The following is a 21,201-nucleotide window of genomic DNA, read 5'->3' on the forward strand; positions in this document are numbered from 1 at the left end:
TCATTATCAGAGATCTGAACCAAAGGTTTGAATCGCCACAAGAGGTAACGATTCTATCACTGATCATGCCCATTCGTAAGGATCACTAAATGGAGAAATTTTTAAATTCCGCTGCGCCTTGGATGGCAATTCTCCTACAGTGGTATCAGAGCCACTTACGAAACCATGAATCTAATAACTGTTTTTGTTCTGTAATAATATGATTAAAGACAGAATGAATCAAAGGTTAAATTGAGATCGATCAAGTTACATATATGTGATATATGTAATCCTGATGCAAAATACATTATATATGATATAGTGTTCTCGTTTCGTTCATTCAAACCCTCAATGATTGTTTTCCTTTGAGCGATCAATGGTTGTTTGCTTCTTGATCCGACAGTAGTATGGTGAAGCAATGACGTGTTGATCAATCATACTGAATTGACAATCGAGATGTGTTTGACGGTCTGAAATTGGTGCATCAGGGTTAGTGACGACACAAGGGTTGTGTTGTCAGAGAGTTATGCGATTGGGGTTTGACTGCACAAGAGTTGTGCTTTCTAAACACTTTTTCGAACAGTGTTAATCGATTAACGCATATGGTTAACCGGTTAACGAGAAACTGAATACAACCTTCTAAACCTTTTTGGAACAGTGTTAACCGGTTAACGCATATGGTTAACCGGTTAACGGAATGCGAAATAAAATTTTTTGAGATTTTCAAACAGTGTTAACCGGTTAACGCATTTGGTTAACCGGTTAACACAAGGCGGAAAACAGTTTTCCAAGAAATTTTTCAACAGTGTTAACCGGTTAACGCATATGGTTAACCGGTTAACGCAAGGCAGAAAAGAATTTTCTAAAAGTTTTCAAACAGTGTTAACCGGTTAACGCAAGAAAAAATTCACCCGTTCGGCTAGAAAAAGTGCTTTGAAGTATCAAGTGTTGATACGAAAAACGACGTCAATTTTAAATGAATTGTTCATTAAAATTTTCGAGCAGGGGCGCTGCCCCTTCGACCCCGCAAGGGGCGCTGCCCCCTTGACCCCAGTCCGCTGATCGGGCAGCGGACCCCCGGCTAACTCTGCGTAGTATGATCGGTCGTCGAAATTTAATTTGATTTTAATTGATTAAAGGAATTAATAATAATAATAAAGTGTTTATTATTGTCTTGTGGTGATCGGTTATGGCCTTAGTTTTCCTTTATTCTGCTTTGGATTTTAAAATACGACCTGCGTGTCGTGCCTCTCTCTTAATCTCCCAAATGTAACTTCTTTTCTCATCTCACTCCCTCGTATGTAAAACGAGTTTCTTTTATGTAATGTAATGATGTGAAGAAAGCAAAGAAGTCAGTGCCAAAGAAGGACAACCTTGAAGATCTTGCTTGGAGAAGCTTAGATCGTTGTAGGTTAGCTTAGGTTCTCTCATTGGCTTAGGAGAACAATTGCGCTAGGGGCCATAACTGTTTCATTTTGTTTGTATGTATGTTGATGCATGTGAATGTATGTTGATGCATGTGAGAGATGGTTTATATGATAAACAAGCCGGTGAGATCAGAAAAATTGCAATTCCCTCAAAATAAATATTAAGTTTAAGCTTTCCAAGTTTTAACACTCATCAAGACTAGTATCGAATAATGTAGGTTTCGCCTACGCGAGGTGCATGTTCTATATTAGTAAGGTGCGATGGGATAATTGTAATATCCAACTGTTAAAACAATGGGTCAAACATAACTAAACAAATTATAATAAGATTATATATATGTTTAGAAGCAAGAGTTGGGAATGATCCATATGATGGATTGGAATAAGGAGTTATTCACCCAATTGAAATTTTTGAGAGTTGTATGAGATACAATTGGAAGGAGTTCTACCTAAATAACCTAGTTTTGTGTAATCCGCCTACGCGGACTTAGAACGAAGTGAAATATGGATCTCGACCCACTAGAAAATCTTCCAACGAGATTTTCCGAATCAAATGATGAGGGTCATTTGTTTTGAGTAAAATAGTGGGAGCATATTTAATTAAAGGCCTAATTGAATATGTCAATGACACTTATATTTTCATTAATCCTTATGTAGATTACCATGACAGCAAACACCTCTAACAACATCCTGCGATCAATCCTTGATAAGGAAAAATTGTCTGGGATAAATTTTCTAGATTGGCACCGAAACCTGAGGATTGTCCTCAAACATGATAAAAAGCTGTATGTCTTGGAGACACCTGTTCCTAAAGAGGAACCTCCTAGTTCTGCACCTAAGGCAGAAAGAGATGCTTATAAGAAGCATGTCGATGATGCCAATGAAACTGCTTGTCTCATGCTGGCTACCATGAACTCAGAATTGCAAAAGCAACATGAGAACATGTCAGCGTTTGATATGATCGAACACCTGAAATTGCTCTATCAAGAGCAAGCAAGGCATGAGAGGTTTGAAGTTTCAAAAGCCCTTTTTCAAAGCAAGTTAGCTGAGGGAGCCCCTGTAGGTCCCCATGTACTCAAGATGATTGGGTATGTGGAAAACCTTGAGAGATTGGGTTTTCCCCTCGAAAAGGAACTTGCAACTGATTTGATCTTGCAATCGTTGCCAGATAGTTTCAGTCAATTTGTCCTAAATTTCAATATGATTGATATGGACAAATCTCTTCCTGAACTGCTCGCCATGTTAAGAACTGCCGAGCAGAATTTGAAGTCAAAAGGGAAGTCCATTCTGATGATCGGAAATGGAAAGAGACAGAACAAAAGGCCCACTAAGCAGAGTGATAAGGGGAAGGGGAAGGAAGTTGCCAATCCCAGACCCACTGCTGCTTTGAAGCCTAGTGGAGGCATAGCAAAATAAAGCACCTGCTTCCATTGCGGTAAGACCGGACACTGGAAGAGGAACTGCCCAAAGTACCTGGAAGATAAGAAGAATGGAGTAGAGACTTCAACTTCAGGTATTTTTGTTATTAATTTATCTACTTCTGCAGCATGGGTATTAGATACTGGATGTAGTTCTCACATTTGTACAAATGTGAAAGAACTAAAAATGAGTAGAGATTTGGCAAAAGGTGAAGTCGACCTACGAGTTGGCTATAGAGCAAAGGTTGCTGCTTTAGCCGTAGGAACTTTTGTATTGAGTTTACCAAGTGGTTTAATAATTCAGTTAGAGAACTGTTATTATGTACCTGCAATTAGCAGGAATATTATTTCCATTGCTTGTTTGGACAAGTTTGGTTTTTCATTTATAATAAAGAACAATTGTTGCTCAATTTATTTGAATGATATATTCTATGCTACTGCACAAATGAACAATGGACTATATGTCCTTGATCTTGAAATGCCTATTAATAACATTAATACAAAAGGGTGAAACCTAACGAGTTAAAACCAATTAGGTAAGAATATTAAAACTCTTCGATCAGATCGAAGTGGTGAGTATTTAATCCTAGAGTTTGATGACCATCTGAATGAGTGTGGGATCCTATCCCAACTTACTCCTCCTGGCACATCCCAATGGAAGGGTGTACCTGAGAGAAGAAATCGAACCCTGTTGGACATGGTCCGATCCATGATGAGTCACACCAATCTTCCAAACTCCTTTTGAGGACATACACCATTTACATCAGCTTACACACTTAATTGTGTTCCATCCAAAAAGTTGAAAAGACACCATATGAGATATGGAGTGGTAAGAGACCACATATGTCTTACATGAAGATTTGGGGTTGCGAAGTTTATGTGAAACGACAAATTTCAACTAAGCTTGAGCCCAAATCTGACAAATGCTTATTTGTGGGGTATCCTAAAGAAACAAGAGGATATTATTTCTACAATCCTTCTGAGGGCAAAGTGTTTGTTGCTCGAACTTGAGTTTTTCCTAGAAAGGGATTTTATTTCCAAAGGAATCAGTGGGAGGAAAGTAGAACTTGAAGAAAGTCAAGAATCACAAAGTATCGATACACCTATGGAGGAATTAGAGCAGGAAACACAAGTAGTTGTGTAAGAGCAACCTGCTCAAGTAGAACAAGACCAGTGTAGGTCAGGCAGGATACGTCACCTACCTGAGATATATGGATATCTGATCTAGGTGATGTATTACTCATGGATCAAGATGAGCCTGTGACCTACTCATGGAATCTTTGTTTTGATGAAACAGTAAAACTGTATGGATTCATCAAGAACGAAGATGAGCCTTGTATCTACAAGAAGGTTAGTGGGAGCATGATCGTATTCCTGGTATTATATGTAGGTGACATATTACTCATTGGAATCGATATCCCTACCCTGCAACAAGTAAAGTCTTGGTTGGGGAAATGCTTTTCTATGAAGGACCTAGGTGAAGCAGCCTATATATTAGGAATCAGAATCTATAGAGATAGATCACAAAACTACTTGGCCTAAGTCAGAGTACATACATAGACAAAATGCTGACACGCTTTAATATGAATGATTCCAGTCTGGTTATGTGTTTTGCTTAAATGGTGGCACTGTGAGCTTGAAAAGTTCAACGCAAGATGCAGTTGCTGATTCTACAATTAAGGCCGAGTATATTGCTGCCTTAAGTGCAGCAAAGGAAGCTGTTTGGATCAATAAACTTGGCATAGTCCCTAGCATTGTGGATCCCATTGGTCTCTATTATGATAACAATGATGTTATCGCACAAGTTAAGGAGCCTAGATCTCACCAACGATCCAAACACATACTTAGGCGTTGTGTGAAAATATGTAAAGTACCTACACTTGACAATGTTGCTAACCCACTGACAAAGCCTCTTGCGCAGTAGAAGCATGATGGCCATACTAGATCAATGGGCATACGGAGTATGCCTGATTGGCTCTAGTGCTAGTGGGAGATTGTTGGTGTAAGCCCTAGAGGCCAATACTTTTGGTACTTGTATCGAATTATTTAAAGGCATTTTCTTTATTATGGTTGATTAATAAAGTCCCTGGAATAGATAGTCTGTTTAATGTATTAAGTGTGACTTAATCATGAGAACACATTAAACATAAGGACACTATTCTTAAAGTATCCGTAGCCGAGCTTTAATGTGAAGTGGGATAACATTAAAGCATTAAGACTATTATGTTTGTAGACTGATGATCACATCTCATGGATCATGGATAAAGAGTTATCAAGTCTTAAACATAGGTATGAATATTAGGAGTAATATTTATACCGGATTGACCCGCTATGAGAATACTATATAGAAAGTTATGCAAAGTGTCATAAGTTATTCTCATGGTGATAATAGTGTATACCACTCTTCGACCTGAAACCACTATGGATCCTAGATGTAGAGTCGATTGCTTTGTTGCTGATCTAACGTTGTCCGTAACTGGATAACCATAAAGACAGTTGATGGGTACTCCACGAAGCATGCTGAGGGACATGAGTGTCCTAGATGGAATTTGCCAATCCTGCGTAACAGGATAAATGTCTATGGGCCCAATATTGAACTGGACAAGGGTGACACGGTCTATACCTTGTGTTCAATATAGACATAAGGGCAAAGGGGTAATTATACACATAATTATTATCACAGGAGGTTTTGTCGGATCACATGACATTTTCGTGACTTGGGTAGCAGTGATGTGTTGCTAGATACCGCTCACTGTTTATTATGTTAAATGCGTGATTTAATATAATTGTCAACGTCACGAAAACCTATAGGGTCACACACAAAGGACGGATTGATGAGAGATAGAATAATTAAGGAACATCGTAAGGTACGGTGTACTTAAGCAGAATATGAAATATGGTAAGGTACCAAATACTTAAGTGATTTTGGCATATTATGAGATATGGGCCAAAATGCACTTAAGTGGGCTTTTTGGCTTGAAGCCCACACAAGTGGTTCTATAAATAGAACCCCTTGGGTAGAAGCATTGTAACTCACTGAGACAGACAACACAACTGAAGAGTTGAAATTTCGTATCTCTCTCTCACTCAAAGCCTTCATTCATAACAGCTAGCACTGCGATTGAAGGAATCCGTTCGTGTGGACTGAGTAGAGACGTTGTCATCGTTCAACGCTCGTGATCGCCCCGTGGATCTATATCAAAGGTTTTGATCATTATCAGAGATCTGCACCAAAGGTTTGAATCGCCACAAGAGGTAACGATTCTATCACTGATCATGCCCATTCGTAAGGATCACTAAATGGAGAAATTTTTAAATTCTGCTGCACCTTGGATGGCAATTCTCCTACATTTTGGTATTAGGAGGCACTATCATTTGGCCATCTTTTACTAATAAATCGAAGATCTCGTCACATTTGGTAACATCAAATGTGTAAGTCTTTTTGGGAAATCTATCATTCTTTTCAGTTTCGACAAGGTTCCTGCCATTCGAAGGTGTAAGTAATTTGTAGGCATAAGGTGGTGCTTCTTTTAATTCAGCCAAATCCACTTCGAATTCCTCAAGACCATAAGGGTCCTCAGAGATTTCAGACTCTCCGTCTTCGAATTCGACATAAGCAACCCTCTCTTTCTTATAATTCTTATTCGCTCTGGCCTTTTCAGATTTTAAGCGTTTGACCTGTCGAACCCTATCTTCTAATTGGGCCATGTCTCTTAGATGTTGGGTATCTAACTTTTTCCTGATGGAATAGTCTAAACCTCCAGCGGCCATTTTGACCAACTCGTGTTCAGGCACTATTGTAAAGCATCTAGATTTCAACAAACAGAACCTATTCAGATAATCATCTATAGGTTCGGTGAATTTTCTTTTGATGTTGGCTAATTCCTTAAGACTTATCTTAGTTTGGCCCATGTAGAATTGTTCATGAAACAATCTTTCTAACTGGGGCCAAGCATCTATGGAATTTGGTGGCAAAGTTGTAAACCACGTGAAGGCGTTCTTTGTTAAAGAACTGGGGAAATATTTCATCCTTAGGTTCTCACTGTTCGCCAAATCCCCTGCCTCAGTCATGTATCTGGCTATGTGCTCTATAGTGGATTCACTAGTGTCCCCTGAGAATTTGGTGAACTTAGGGATTTTACAACCCCTTGGTAATTCTGTTTGTAGGACATATTCTGATAAAGGGGAGGAATAATTTGGCCGTCGAAGTCCTGTATTCAGACCATTCTGGGCCATGATTCTCTCTATCATACTAGTTAAGTCATTTTCCATCATGTTTTCTCGCCTGACCATATGAATTACTTTGTTTACATCCTGGTCTCTATTAACTATTATTACTCTCCAAGGTTATTCTTCAGGGACTTCCTGTCGAATTCGTTGTTGTTCCAATCTTACCCCCATGACTCTTTCATCAGGGGCTTGCCTTGGTGGTCGAACCTGATCTATAGTTGGTTCTTCTCCCTGGATTATAACCTGGTTTGGCCTGCGTCGAACAGAAGACTGTGGGGCGCCTAGGAAATCTGCTATGCGTCCTGTAAGACCCTAATTTTTTTCCCTAAGATCCCTCATGTCATCATAACATTGCATTTGCATAGCCTCAAGGATCATAAGCATCTTGGTACCCCTTACCTTTGGGTGGGACTCTTTGTGAGTGGTTTGAGATCACCAAGCATGCTTGAATTGTATATCATTGTTTTTCTAATTTTATTCACTAACCAAAAGCACAAAAATATGTCACTAACATCTTTTGTTTTTAGCTTGAGTAATCACAAGGCCAAAACCTTCAAGGAGGTCATTGGTACAAATGCATGGCCAAGAGGAGGTGGAAGTGAAATTCTGGTGTAGTCAGAATTCAGATGTTCTACTCCAAGTCATGACATCTGATCTAACATTGTAACTAATACAGCAAGGCAGTTATTAACCACTGTACTAATATGCACACATTCACAGATGTCACGACATCTCATTCTATGTCACCCTAGAATGGATGAACACCTGGTTCTGTGCATCATGACGAAAGACTCAATAGAGATCAATCCTAGCACTCACTTCTGTTGTTTTCTTACACAGTTATCAGCATGATGTCTTGTTGTTGATTTTGGACATCATCAGTTACATTGTTCCAGTGTGTTTGCCTTTTACTTGTATTTCCTGAATTAAAGGTTGAACACGTTAATCTAATTTCCACTTATTAGATTACTAACAACTAGGCTATTTGTTAGGTTCATTAATTGTAGGTTAGTAGTTGGTTTCCTGGATTTTAGCTCAGCTGTTGAATCCCTGAAGAATAGCCTGAGAAAAATACTGAACCAGAAAAACCAATCATCCTACACTTTAGCACATGCTGTTGGGAATGAATGTCACAACATTCAGTTCGACAGCCAGAACATATGTTGATTTTGTTATGTTCCTGGAAACGGGTTGTGCTAAGTTTGTACTGTACAAGACCAACTAGTCTCTACTTTAGTATCAGCCTTCAGTATCAACTGTCAAAACATCCAGTTTCACAATGATCCTTCGGCCAGGTCTATTATCCTTGAAAAGAACAGACTTAAATCAAAACTGAACTGAAACTAACCTGCTTATTATTCAGTATATGATGTCACTGATGAATGTTACAACATTCTGATTGACATTCAAACAGAAGGCTATATACCAGGTCTGTTATCATCTTGATAAGCTGACTGGAATACCAGCTGAGTTATGACAGTAATAAAAACACATGCAGAAGGAAAACAAACACATGAAATTGTTAACCCAGTTCAGTCCAACATGACCTACATCTGGGGGCTACCAAGCCAGGAAGAAGATCCACTATTAGCAGTATTATTTCAGAGTTAAACTCCCCCGTTTACAACTCTTCACTTAATCCCTACCCAATGCAATCTATACCTAGGAACTCCTAGATAGAAACCTCCAGTTTCCATTCATATCACTACAAATACAATGTAATGTTAACACACCTTGAACTTGCTTCACAGCTTCATTCAAGAACAAAATCACTCTTGCCTACAGGCTTTGAGTTACAAATACTCTCAGCTTTGACCACTGAGAAACACATGGTAACCTTCCCACAGATTGGGAGGTTTACCTCACACACACCCCTAAAAATTCATTCTCAGAGGCTTACAAAAACTAGGTTACAATAAGCTATTTATAACCTAATCACCCAGCTGGATTTGGGCCTTCAGAAATCGCAGCAAACTTGTTCTTTGCTGTTACAAATACAGCAGAAAATTTCTGCTACAAACAAGGTCTTCAATCCTAAAATCTCTCCATATATATCTCCTTATTTTGAGCCTATATATATGTTCTGATTGAGTCTTTAAGACCTCCACATGGAAGCTAGGATATTCACCAAATATCCTTAGTAATCCCAGAATATATACTGAATTAATTAATTCAGTTTTCTACACAAGTACGATGTCATAGGCCTGATGTCGTGACATCGTACATGACATGTTGGTCCAGATGTTGAACTTCTTCAACCCAACATATTAAAACAATAGAGATGAATACATTATTTGTTTTACAAAATTAATGTCAATCCTGAGGTATTAACAATCTCCCCCTTTGGCAAATTTTAGCTAAAACAAATAAACATTACACTGGACAAAACATCCCGTTATGGGTATGCTCTTCATCTCTGTCATTGACTCCACCACCACAAACACCAAGGTTGGTGTACATGAGGAAGTATAGAAACAAGGATCAGTTGTACCAGAACCCTTTCCCTCAACAGGAGAGCTTCCGGAAGAATATGTAATGCTGAGTACATAGATAATGTAACTCAGATCATAAGACACAATTGTCCTCTTAACTCAGATCACAAGACACAAGTGATATACCCAGTTGGTGGATTTTGTGCCTGACACCAACTTCTGTTTGCTACCACAGTTAGTTTGCTTCTGGTACATTCTCAACCCCAGGACTGTATTTCTCTCCCCCTTTTTAGCTAAACATTTGTAAAGGCACCCCTCACAAAACCAGATCCAGGCGCAGCTTGCCCAAACCTTAACATACCCCATGATTCTGAGGGAATGGAGTGTTTCTCTTGTGAGAAGAAGAGGGCTATTACATCCTTTAAATAGTCCAGCCTGTGCTTAGGAATTAACGTTGGGAATAAATGCTTGGTCAAGATTCATTAATTTTTGCTGAGAAACAGTCAGAGAATCACCAACAAAATCTCAGACTATCTTTGAATACCTTTTATAGCTCTTGACTGTTTCTTTTCCAAAACAGCAGTTCCAGTGCATGGAGACTATTCCATATATGCAGTCAGACACGTTGCACGCGATGTCTTAACATTCCACGCGGCTTTTTCCTGCATTCTGCCAGTATTCAACATTTCCCAAGACCCCTGTCATACCTCCAGTAGAGACTTGACATTTGGCACTGCTACAGCCAAATTCCCACACTTCAGCAGATGGATACTCCCCCTGTACCACACAGCTGTAGTCATCAGGCTTATTCTGATTTATCAGAATTCGACACATCACCCTTATAGTTCCTAATGACTTTAAGATTCAGAAGGAATTGACAGCATTGTCCAGGGCAATGTCATGACATCCGGTCAGATATTCTTCTGCTCACTCAGCCTTGACATACATCACAGCATTCTGATAACTGACAGGGTGCCATACCTAGTTATCTGAGAATACGTAGACCACAAGCTTGATGACAAAACTCCCCCTGTCATGGACAACCTGCTCTCCTCTTGAAACTTGGAGGTCACACATGAGCATATCCAACACCCCAAAGTTGGACCTTCACATACTACCTGATTCAAAGAGAATCCAGACCACTTGATGAATGGAAAACATAAGACGCATCTTCATGTCTTCAAGAGTACCCCCTCTGTTCAACCCTCTTGGCTGACCACATCCACACTCTGTGTCACTCTCTCTTCTAACCAGAACAGAAGACCCCTTCACAAGATGTTCTAACATCAGCTGGGACATCCTTCACACCATACCAGGGAACACCATCTAATAGTCTTCAGATATCACTGAGTCACCAGCTTGATCAAGAAGAACCCAGACATAAATTGGGACATATACATTTTCATCCCATTACAAGAGATAATCTTCCATAGATAGCTCAGAACTCCTACCACAAGCTCCAAGAGATGAATAGAGAACACCTCCTTTTGTCTTCAACTTACTACTTTTCTGCTCAAAAGTAATTTGTCTCAGACTTTCCTCAAGAATAATCAGTTGCCATATGTGGATTATCTTGATTCTTCGAACTCACTTCTGAGATAGACCAAATGCCACTGGTTGATTACCTCCTTCATGAATCCTCATATGAAAAAGTCAAATGCCATTCTTTGACCTCTCCACGTTTATCAGACCTCTCCCAAAGATATTATGACCTTCCAAGTGAGACTTGAACTTCAAGCTACATGTTGAACAAAACTTAGATTTTCTAAGACATGAACATGTAACATCCTTTCTATCCAGCAACTCCAAAGAACTGCAACGAGAACGACCTTTTTGAAGTATCCAATCTACAACCCTGTAGAGCCTTCTATCTCAAGTTGATGTGTCACTTCACCAACTAAGAATCTGATGTTGAACCAAATGTCACAACATTGTGTTTTGACATCTAGCTGTTGAATTCAGCTCCTTCTTCTGCCACTTGAAGGAACTTCCTCCCTTCACAGAACAAGAGTTCAATGTTCTCATAGACTTGATTGTGAAACCAAGTTTGAGTAAACAACCTCCATCCTGCAGGTTTGCAGTTAAGTCATCCAAGCTCACGCCTTGATGAATCCCTGCTTCTTCTCCAAAGACATCAGACACTCTGATGCATGAGTCTTCAGAAGGACCAGTTAGAAACTGACCCTTCAGCTATACCAAGGATTCCACATCCTAAAGCAAGGCTGTTTCCATGATGTCAAGACTGCTGCCACTTGTTTTTGACTCCACAGTGTGCATAAGCTAATGCACTTCCTTACCTAGATCAGAAATAAACCGATCCAAGTAACCACCATCAAGACTATGATGTCTTCTTCTTCTTGTACATACCAAGGCTGAATCATGTTTCTTTCCAGGAAACCTTTTCAAAGATCATATGCTTTTGCTGCCACCAAAGAGATAGATCATAAACCCATGTACTATCTTTCCTGTGATTCTGCACAGGGTCTTGAAGAAGAGATGTTCCAACATCTTTAAGAACATCAGTTATCTTGTGCTCCAAGGATAATCAATTACATACTTGTACTTGGCACAAGTTGACATTGATCTTAAATCCTTTCCCAATATTCCTTTCAGATACTTCCACCATAAGACTACTTTGAAAATACTCTTCTAGTGTCAGCATCTTCTGCTTGCAAGCACTTCAACAGTGTTGAAAATCTTCTCAGATTAAATTCACCCTTAGGAATGAGAGAGATGAATTCTTCCTTGCACATGTGTCACACCACCACCAGAACCCATGTGACACAGGTCAACAGCCAACCAAACCCTAGGCTGACCAAATGTGAGGAGGTTAACCAAAACTCCCCCTCAAATTAACAATCATGGAAACTTCACACCCATATCCATGCATTGTACAGACATGTCTCAACATGACATACACCATCCCTACTAGTGGCACCTAACTCTATGAGTTATACCTAGACATACTCCAATCACACCAATCAGACTTCAGCTGACCATAAGTACTAGTGAAAGACAACAACACTAGTCCATAGTAGATATGCATTGCCAGAGCATACCACCTCAACCTACCTCTGAATCTTCATATTCTCACTCCTTGAAAGAACTACCACTTCTGATCGTGGTGTTTGAATAACAAGATTCATGGTCCCAATCCTCTTAAATGGAATAGCAGTCAGGTTACCCTATTATTGACTTCTATCATCCAGGGGACTTGTCTTCCAGTACACCATAGTACTTCAGGAAACAACTATCCAACCCTGATCAATCTACAGGAATAAGGCACGCAGCGGGGATTGCACAGTGTCACATTTCAACCAGCTCCACTTCTAGAGATCAGACTTCTAAAAGTGACCTTCTTGAGCACACACACAGTTGACCCTACCCTTGTCAACTTAGCACACACAGATGTCTCCTCTTCCAGGTCAGGAGTAGGTTTCAAACCAAGGTATCCCTTTGTTTGACACCTAAACACATCTGCTCTTCAACCAGTAGCTGCCTACTTGTTGAACAGCATGTTCTAACATCACATAGAACATTAGTTTAACCTCCTTGAAGCAAACCCTCCTTGAAAGTTTTCAAGGTCTTCATATGCACTACCCAGGAGAGTACAAGAATCAGTGATCCGATGATTCTTACCAAGAAGAGTGGACTTGATGAGACTCAAGTATCTTTGACATATTCAGTAGAATATGATGAAATCTTGAATACTGCAGCCTTTCATCCACATGGGGGAAACTACATCAGAGTTTGAGTTTTGCCAGGTATTATGCAGCGGAAATCATAATACGACTCAACCAATGAACACACACTTCATCAGATCAGCCTCCAAGAACATACCAAGTTTGAATATGATTCAATACTTGCACAGCTGTCCCACACCAAGGCCAATTGCCAATCTTCAGAGGCAGGTGCACACAGTTTCTGTCATGAATAGTCCATCCACCTACTTCAAGGGACCATTCAGGGACACCACAGAACCATCTTCAGGTTCCAACACCAGTACTAACATAACTTCTTGCCAGATACCAGAAAGTATCAGCCATGGATCTCATCCAGAAACAGAACAGGATGCCTGCTCTGATACCATTTGAAATTCTGGTGTAGTCAGAATTCAGATGTTCTACTCCAAGTCATGACATCTGATCTAACATTGTAACTAATATAGCACGACAGTTATTAACCACTGTACTAATATGCACACATTCACAGATGTCACGACATCTCATTCTATGTCACCCTAGAATGGATGAACACCTGGTTCTGTGCATCATGACGAAAGACTCAATAGAGATCAATCCTAGCACTCACTTCTGTTGTTTTCTTACACAGTTATCAGCATGATGTCTTGTTGTTGATTTTGGACATCATCAGTTACATTGTTCCAGTGTGTTTGCCTTTTACTTGTATTTCCTGAATTAAAGGTTGAACACGTTAATCTAATTTCCACTTATTAGATTGCTAACAACTAGGCTATTTGTTAGGTTCATTAATTGTAGGTTAGTAGTTGGTTTCCTGGATTTTAGCTCAGCTGTTGAATCCCTGAAGAATAGCCTGAGAAAAATACTGAACCAGAAAAACCAATCATCCTACACTTTAGCACATGCTGTTGGGAATGAATGTCACAACATTCAGTTCGACAGCCAGAACATATGCTGATTCTGTTATGTTCCTGGAAACGGACTGTGCTAAGTTTGTACTGTACAAGACCAACTAGTCTCTACTTCAGTATCAGCCTTCAGTATCAACTGTCAAAACATCCAGTTTCACAATGATCCTTCGGCCAGGTCTATTATCCTTGAAAAGAACAGACTTAAATCAAAACTGAACTGAAACTAACCTGCTTATTATTCAGTATATGATGTCACTGATGAATGTTACAACATTCTGATTGACATTCAAACAGAAGGCTATATACCAGGTCTGTTATCATCTTGATAAGCTGACTGGAATACCAGCTGAGTTATGACAGTAATAAAAACACATGCAGAAGGAAAACAAACACAGGAAATTGTTAACCCAGTTCAGTCCAACATGACCTACATCTGGGGGCTACCAAGCCAGGAAGAAGATCCGCTATTAGCAGTATTAATTCAGAGTTAAACTCCCCCGTTTACAACTCTTCACTTAATCCCTACCCAATGCAATCTATACCTAGGAACTCCTAGATAGAAACCTCCAGTTTCCATTCATATCACTACAAATACAATGTAATGTTAACACACCTTGAACTTGCTTCACAGCTTCATTCAAGAACAAAATCACTCTTGCCTACAGGCTTTGAGTTACAAATACTCTCAGCTTTGACCACTGAGAAACACATGGTAACCTTCCCACAGATTGGGAGGTTTACCTCACACACACCCCTAAAAATTCATTCTCAGAGGCTTACAAAAACTAGGTTACAATAAGCTATTTATAACCTAATCACCCAGCTGGATTTGGGCCTTCAGAAATCGCAGCAAACTTGTTCTTTGCTGTTACAAATACAGCAGAAAATTTCTGCTACAAACAAGGTCTTCAATCCTAAAATCTCTCCATATATATCTCCTTATTTTGAGCCTATATATATGTTCTGATTGAGTCTTTAAGACCTCCACATGGAAGCTAGGATATTCACCAAATATCCTTAGTAATCCCAGAATATATACTGAATTAATTAATTCAGTTTTCTACACAAGTACGATGTCATAGGCCTGATGTCGTGACATCGTACATGACATGTTGGTCCAGATGTTGAACTTCTTCAACCCAACATATTAAAACAATAGAGATGAATACATTATTTGTTTTACAAAATTAATGCCAATCCTGAGGTATTAACAGGAAGCAAGCATAGTAATGGTTCCCAAAGCTCTCATCCATCAAATATGCCCCCCTAATATCTCAATTCATCATGTTTGATCAAAGCAAGTCAAAGGGTTTGAAGTTTGTTCCCTAGAGAAACCCTAATTCATCTGTGCACCACAATGCCTTGCTCATGAAGCAACCTCAACCCATGGTCAAATATAATCAAGGGAAGTTCTTTAATTCATCATTTCATGCATATTTGAACTTATTTGAGTGCCCTCAATCATCAATTCATCAAGATATGAGTTGTGGACTTGAAAAGTTGATCAGTCAAATCATCTGACTATTTTGAAATACACTGAGACCTAACTTTTTATGTGTTAGTCAAATGGAGATGGTTCCAAAATCAAAAATGTTCTTAAATACAATATGAACGACTTTCATGTTCATCAAAATTTTATTTGAAGCTTGGAAGACCATCTTCCATTCCAATACATTATAGGTCATTTTGACTGAAACCCTAATTTTAGGTCAACTTCCCAAGGACATAACTCATTCATTTTTTATGATTTTGAGGTGGGATCAAATGAATTGGAAATCTTGAGATGTCTACTTCAAATGTTATGTTGAACAAAGTTTCAAAATCTCAAAGAAAATACATGTGATAATGCAAGACATTATAGGTCCTTTTGGGTCAAAGGCATTAAAAGTCAAAAAAGTCCAACTTCAACTGCTCATAACTTCTCCATCAAAAATCCAAATGATTCAATATTGAAGTCCATTTTGATTTTCTTGAAAAGATCTACAACTTTGATGCTGGATGTTTTTTCATTTGAAGCTTGCATCATCAAAACAGAAGGGCTTGAGAGTTGGCCAATTTTAGAAACCTTGCCTTGGCATGTTTTGCACATCACACTTTAAACTCAAAATTCATAAATTTCCACACTTCAAATGAGTTTTTGTCCAACATAGCATTTGTTCCTTATACAAAAACCTTTCCAACCATTACCCATATGCCTATGCTTGGAATTTCTAAATGGTATTTTCGAAGAGGTGAATGATTAGGTTCAATTGTGGAATTCATGTTGAAATTTGTTGCACAAGCCAATTCAGGGCAAACTACACGTCCATTTCCCTTTTGTCTTTGCTCCGAGTTCATTTGGCATTGTTTTTGGGCCTTGTGCATGGTCATGCAAGCCAATGCAATGAAGCTTCACATGCCATGCACACGGATTCCTTCACACATCCCTTGCCAATGCTTCTATAAATAGCAGCTTCATTCCCTCCATTTGGACACCAAATTTCAACCTGAAATGCTGCTGAAATCATTCCCTAACCATCACTAAAGAAGCAATTGCATTTTCTTCAAAAAATTTCAGATCTTGAATTCAACTTCATCTGGTTGTTTTCATAGATCTAATGCTTCTAGACCTTCACTCCACACTCCATTGAACTTCTGTTTTGATAAAGCAAGCAAGGTTTCAAGCTCAAATCACCAGAAGTCAAACTTGAACTCCAACTGGTATTTTCTTCGATTCTCCTAATCCTTTGACCTATTGGCTGTGATTTTGTGTTGGCTGAAGTCCTCTCAATAGAGGCATCATGTTTATGCTTTTGATTTTTGCAATTCATTGAGTTCATGATGAACACCAGATTTTTCCAGCTCTGATTTCTCACATTATAGAGATCTAGAAGGAAAATGGATGGTATAGGGATGATGTACATCATCCCAGCTTTCTATTGATGTATAGATCGCACGTTTTGGTTGCCTTTTTATTTTCTGCAATTTGGCCGAAATCTGGGAAGCTCACCGGAGAAGACGGTGGCTCCGGTGGCTTCATCCTCTCCAGTTTGAATCTGGACCGTGTGATTCATTTTCCAGATTGAATCCTGATCTTTCTTTGTTATGACTTTTCTTTTATTTCCATGTGCACGCATTGACTTGGATACACCATAAGCGCGCGCTGAGGATCCTTAGATGTGCCACCTCATTTAATGAGGTTGAACCAACGTGCCAGGATTTTTCTCATTTTCTGAATTTCCTTTTATTTTCTTTAATTCCAATTATTTTCAAAAATTAATATCTCTTTCATTTTTAATCCAAAAATTATGGGACCAATTGCATTATTTCCCAAATAAATTCTAGTTTCTATTTCTGATTTTTAATATTTTTTATTTTGTCATTTGATATTTTTTGTGAATTTTCTCTTTTCTGGTTATTTTTAATTCATTTTAAATAGTTTCTGATATTCAAAAAATACAAAAATATTTTCCTAACCTATTTTAATAATGATGGATCTATGAAAAATATTCTCATCAATTTTCTAATTGATTTGAGATTTATTTGAGATTTTAGTTCAATTAGGTTATTTTTATTCATTTTTAATTGATTAAAAATAGTTTCTGACTTTTAAAAATGCTGAAATTTTTTGTCAAACTTTGTTTGACCTTGTTAAACTTAGGATAAATCACTTGGACCTTTCAAGGTTGATTTGAAGTGATTTTGAAGTTTGACCTTTCTTTAATATTTTAATTCAAGTTTATTTTTAATATTAAAAATGCCAAAAAATATTTTATTCTTTTCTTGACTTCCAATCTTCATCTCACTTCTGTTTTTGATTGTTTGACCTTGACTTTCAATGTTATTGGTCAACATATGAGGATTGATACATTTTATTCCCTTTAATGCATTTTATTTTGTCATTTATTCTCCCTTATTCATCTCTTTCTTCTTCTTCTTATTCTTTTTCTTTTTGATCAATGAGTGGAAGGTTGATAAGTTAGCATTGATTATGAGAACTTAATCTTCCTTGATTCAAATCTAATTCATCTTGATCAATTTATCAAGTGAATGGCTTTGCATTAAGGATAGGTTGTCTTTTAAATCATGCAAAAGGCTTAAACCAATACAAGATCAATTCTATTCTTCTTTTTGGCATGACAAGTTGTTGGAATTTGGTTCACTAATCAAGAATCCTAACTTGTGTTTGTTGCCTACATTATTATTGACCGGCCTCAGATAGTTGTGACTTCTACATAAGTCCAATTACGATTGCTTAACATATCGTTAAATTTGCCTTATGGCACACTAACTACTAATACTAATTATTGACAATTAACATTTACTTAATGCAATTTACTTTATGCAATTTACTTTAAGGCAATTTCCTATTCTTGCACATATTATCCATTTGTTTTTCCTTTGCTCATTTGAGCACATGTTTATGTTAATGTCATTTGCCTTTTGCTCACTTGAGCATATAATTGTGTATATATTATTGTGCTTGTGTTTTGTCTTGTTTGTTGTGGACCAAAATGCAAAGAAATGGACTTAGTTTCTAGGACTTCTGTAACAGCCCATTTTTTTAGTATTTAATTATTATACTATTATTATTATATTTTAATTTAATTATGTGGAGTGTTAATTAATTAATTGATGTATTAATTCATTATCGAGTAGATATGAGAAATAATTAAATAATTGAATTAATTAATTAACTTGGTGTGCATAGTGAGTGATTAATTATTTAAATTTAAATAGAGATATTTAAATATTAGGTATTATTGGGCCTAGTGATTAAATTAGATGAGTTAAGCCCAACTAGAATACTATTATAAATAGTAAGAGTGAAGGAAGTGAGAATTAGAATTCACTTGAGCACTGAAGGCAATAGAGAAAGAGGAGAGGAAAAGCGAGAGGAGTCAAGGTTTCCATCAAATTGACAAGGTAAGGGGGGAAATCCTTATTATTATGGGTTAGTATGATTGGGTCAATGGGTAGGAACATGTTTTAGGTTGAAATCCTTGATTGGCATGGTTTTGGAATTATTAGGTTTGATAAATACTCTTGAATTGTGATGATTAAATTATGCTAAAACTGTGAATGGATATATAATTGGATGAGTCATAATTTTCTGAACGTGTAGCTTTTTACGGAATCGAAATCGGAGGTCCGGAAGTCCTCCAACGATGAAAAATGCGGAGAGTTCTGCATTCTGTTTCGTTGTTAGCGCATGAACAGCTTTCTGTTTTGCGTTAACCGGTTAACCCAGGGCGTTAACCGATTAACACTGTTACGATTTATGAAAAATTACATTCTGTCTTGCGTTAACCGGTTAACCCAGGGCGTTAACCGGTTAACACTGTTAAAAATTGCCAAGAAGCGCATTCTGTTTTGCGTTAACCGGTTAACCCAGGGTGTTAACCGGTTAACACTGTTATAATATTGAAAAAAATTGATATTTAATTGTTGTGTGCGTTTTGGAATGAAATCTATGTGTACCTATTTGATGGTTGGCCTATATTGGTGAATAAAATATTGTATGAATGTGTATGTATACCATTATTGGATTGTGAATGATTTCTGGTTATGGATGTGTATATGTAATCATAGATGATGTGTGGTGATGAATGTGTATACGTACCAATTGTGAGTTACGGTGGGATATGGTATGTTAAGATGATATAGATCTTAATTGCATATGTGTTGGTATGTGTGCATTCATTCATAGCATGGTTAACTTCATTGTGGAAGTGGTGAAACTGTGGGTTCACATGAGCAGACGTTGATTCTTACTTGGAATCAGGCGTAGTATTAAGCGGTGATCCTTCATTGGAAACAGACGTAGCAGACGTTAATCCTTAATTGGGATTAGGCGTAGTTTTAAGCGGTGATCCTTCATTGGAAACAGACGTAGGGCTTTGGTCTTGTCCGGATCGGAAGCGTGGCTTGGATTCTAGATATTGAATCGGAAAGCGGTGAACTTTGAGTTCACATTGAGGTACCACATGCATAGAGTCGTTTATAGTTATGTGATCATTGAGTGCATGTATTGATGTGGGTGTGATGCATGTTTGAAGCATGTGAGATGATTGTTTGTTAATATCATTGATATAATAATACAAGTGTGATGAATTCTTAAATTGTGTTTTAATTCATTGTGCCTTATTATGCTATTTCATAATGATTGGAATTCTCACCCTTTCTGTTTGAATGTTACCTTTACATGGGTATCGTGCAGATACTACAGAGTAGTATTGCTGGAGTAGGTGGACGGTAGCTCGCTCAAGAATAGCTGGAGAGTTTCCGTATTTAGTTTGAAATTAGGTACTGAGCCAATGCTCTGGTCATGTAACACTGGGTAGATTAGTGGTATTGAACTCATATCTTATTTTGATATGCTTTATGTCATTAATTGTTTTATTTTATTTGAGGTGATTATTGAGAGATGATCATGGTATGGGACATGGATCATATTATGAAATACATGAGTATTCTTTATTTTCCGCTGCGAACGCATATTGCTTGAATATTCATGATGAGTGAAATGTGTTATTTTGAATGACCAGGTGTATTGTTGGTTTTTGAAAGTTTTAAGTTTCGAAAACGTCAATGTGACTCCCTTTTCTTTATATGCGTGCTTATTTACTCTGATTATATGCTAAATAATTTGGGGTAGAAAAGGGGTGTTACATTAGTGGTATCAGAGCCTGGTTGACCAGTTGGTCAATAGTAGTAGGTTTTCCGTGGTATTTGAATTGTGTATCTGACACGATCGATACTGTTTGTTCGACGTTTCGGGTTATGGATCCGACTCTTAAAAAAGGATCTATGACGAGGATAGTAGGGAGAGTGCTTCTGTCTACAAGAGTCTGAAGGGGAAAAACCAAGATCGGGGGAAACCGTATGATGACAAGAGGAGACAATCTAGTGTTGGCAAGAAGCCAAGTGGGGGAGTATCTTCTATTCCACTTAAGTGCTTCAAATATGGTGTGGAAGGCCATCGTGCTACGGAGTGTAGTAGAGATTCTGGGAAGTGTTTCAATTGTGGCAGGATGGGTCACAGAGCAAACCAGTGTAAGGTTGGTTCAAACGTAACTTGTTTCAACTGTGGTGAGAAAGGTCACATTAGTTCGCAATGTGAT

The sequence above is a fragment of the Lathyrus oleraceus genome, chromosome 4, assembly GCF_024323335.1.
Source record: "Lathyrus oleraceus cultivar Zhongwan6 chromosome 4, CAAS_Psat_ZW6_1.0, whole genome shotgun sequence".
Taxonomy (NCBI): Eukaryota; Viridiplantae; Streptophyta; class Magnoliopsida; order Fabales; family Fabaceae; genus Lathyrus; species Lathyrus oleraceus.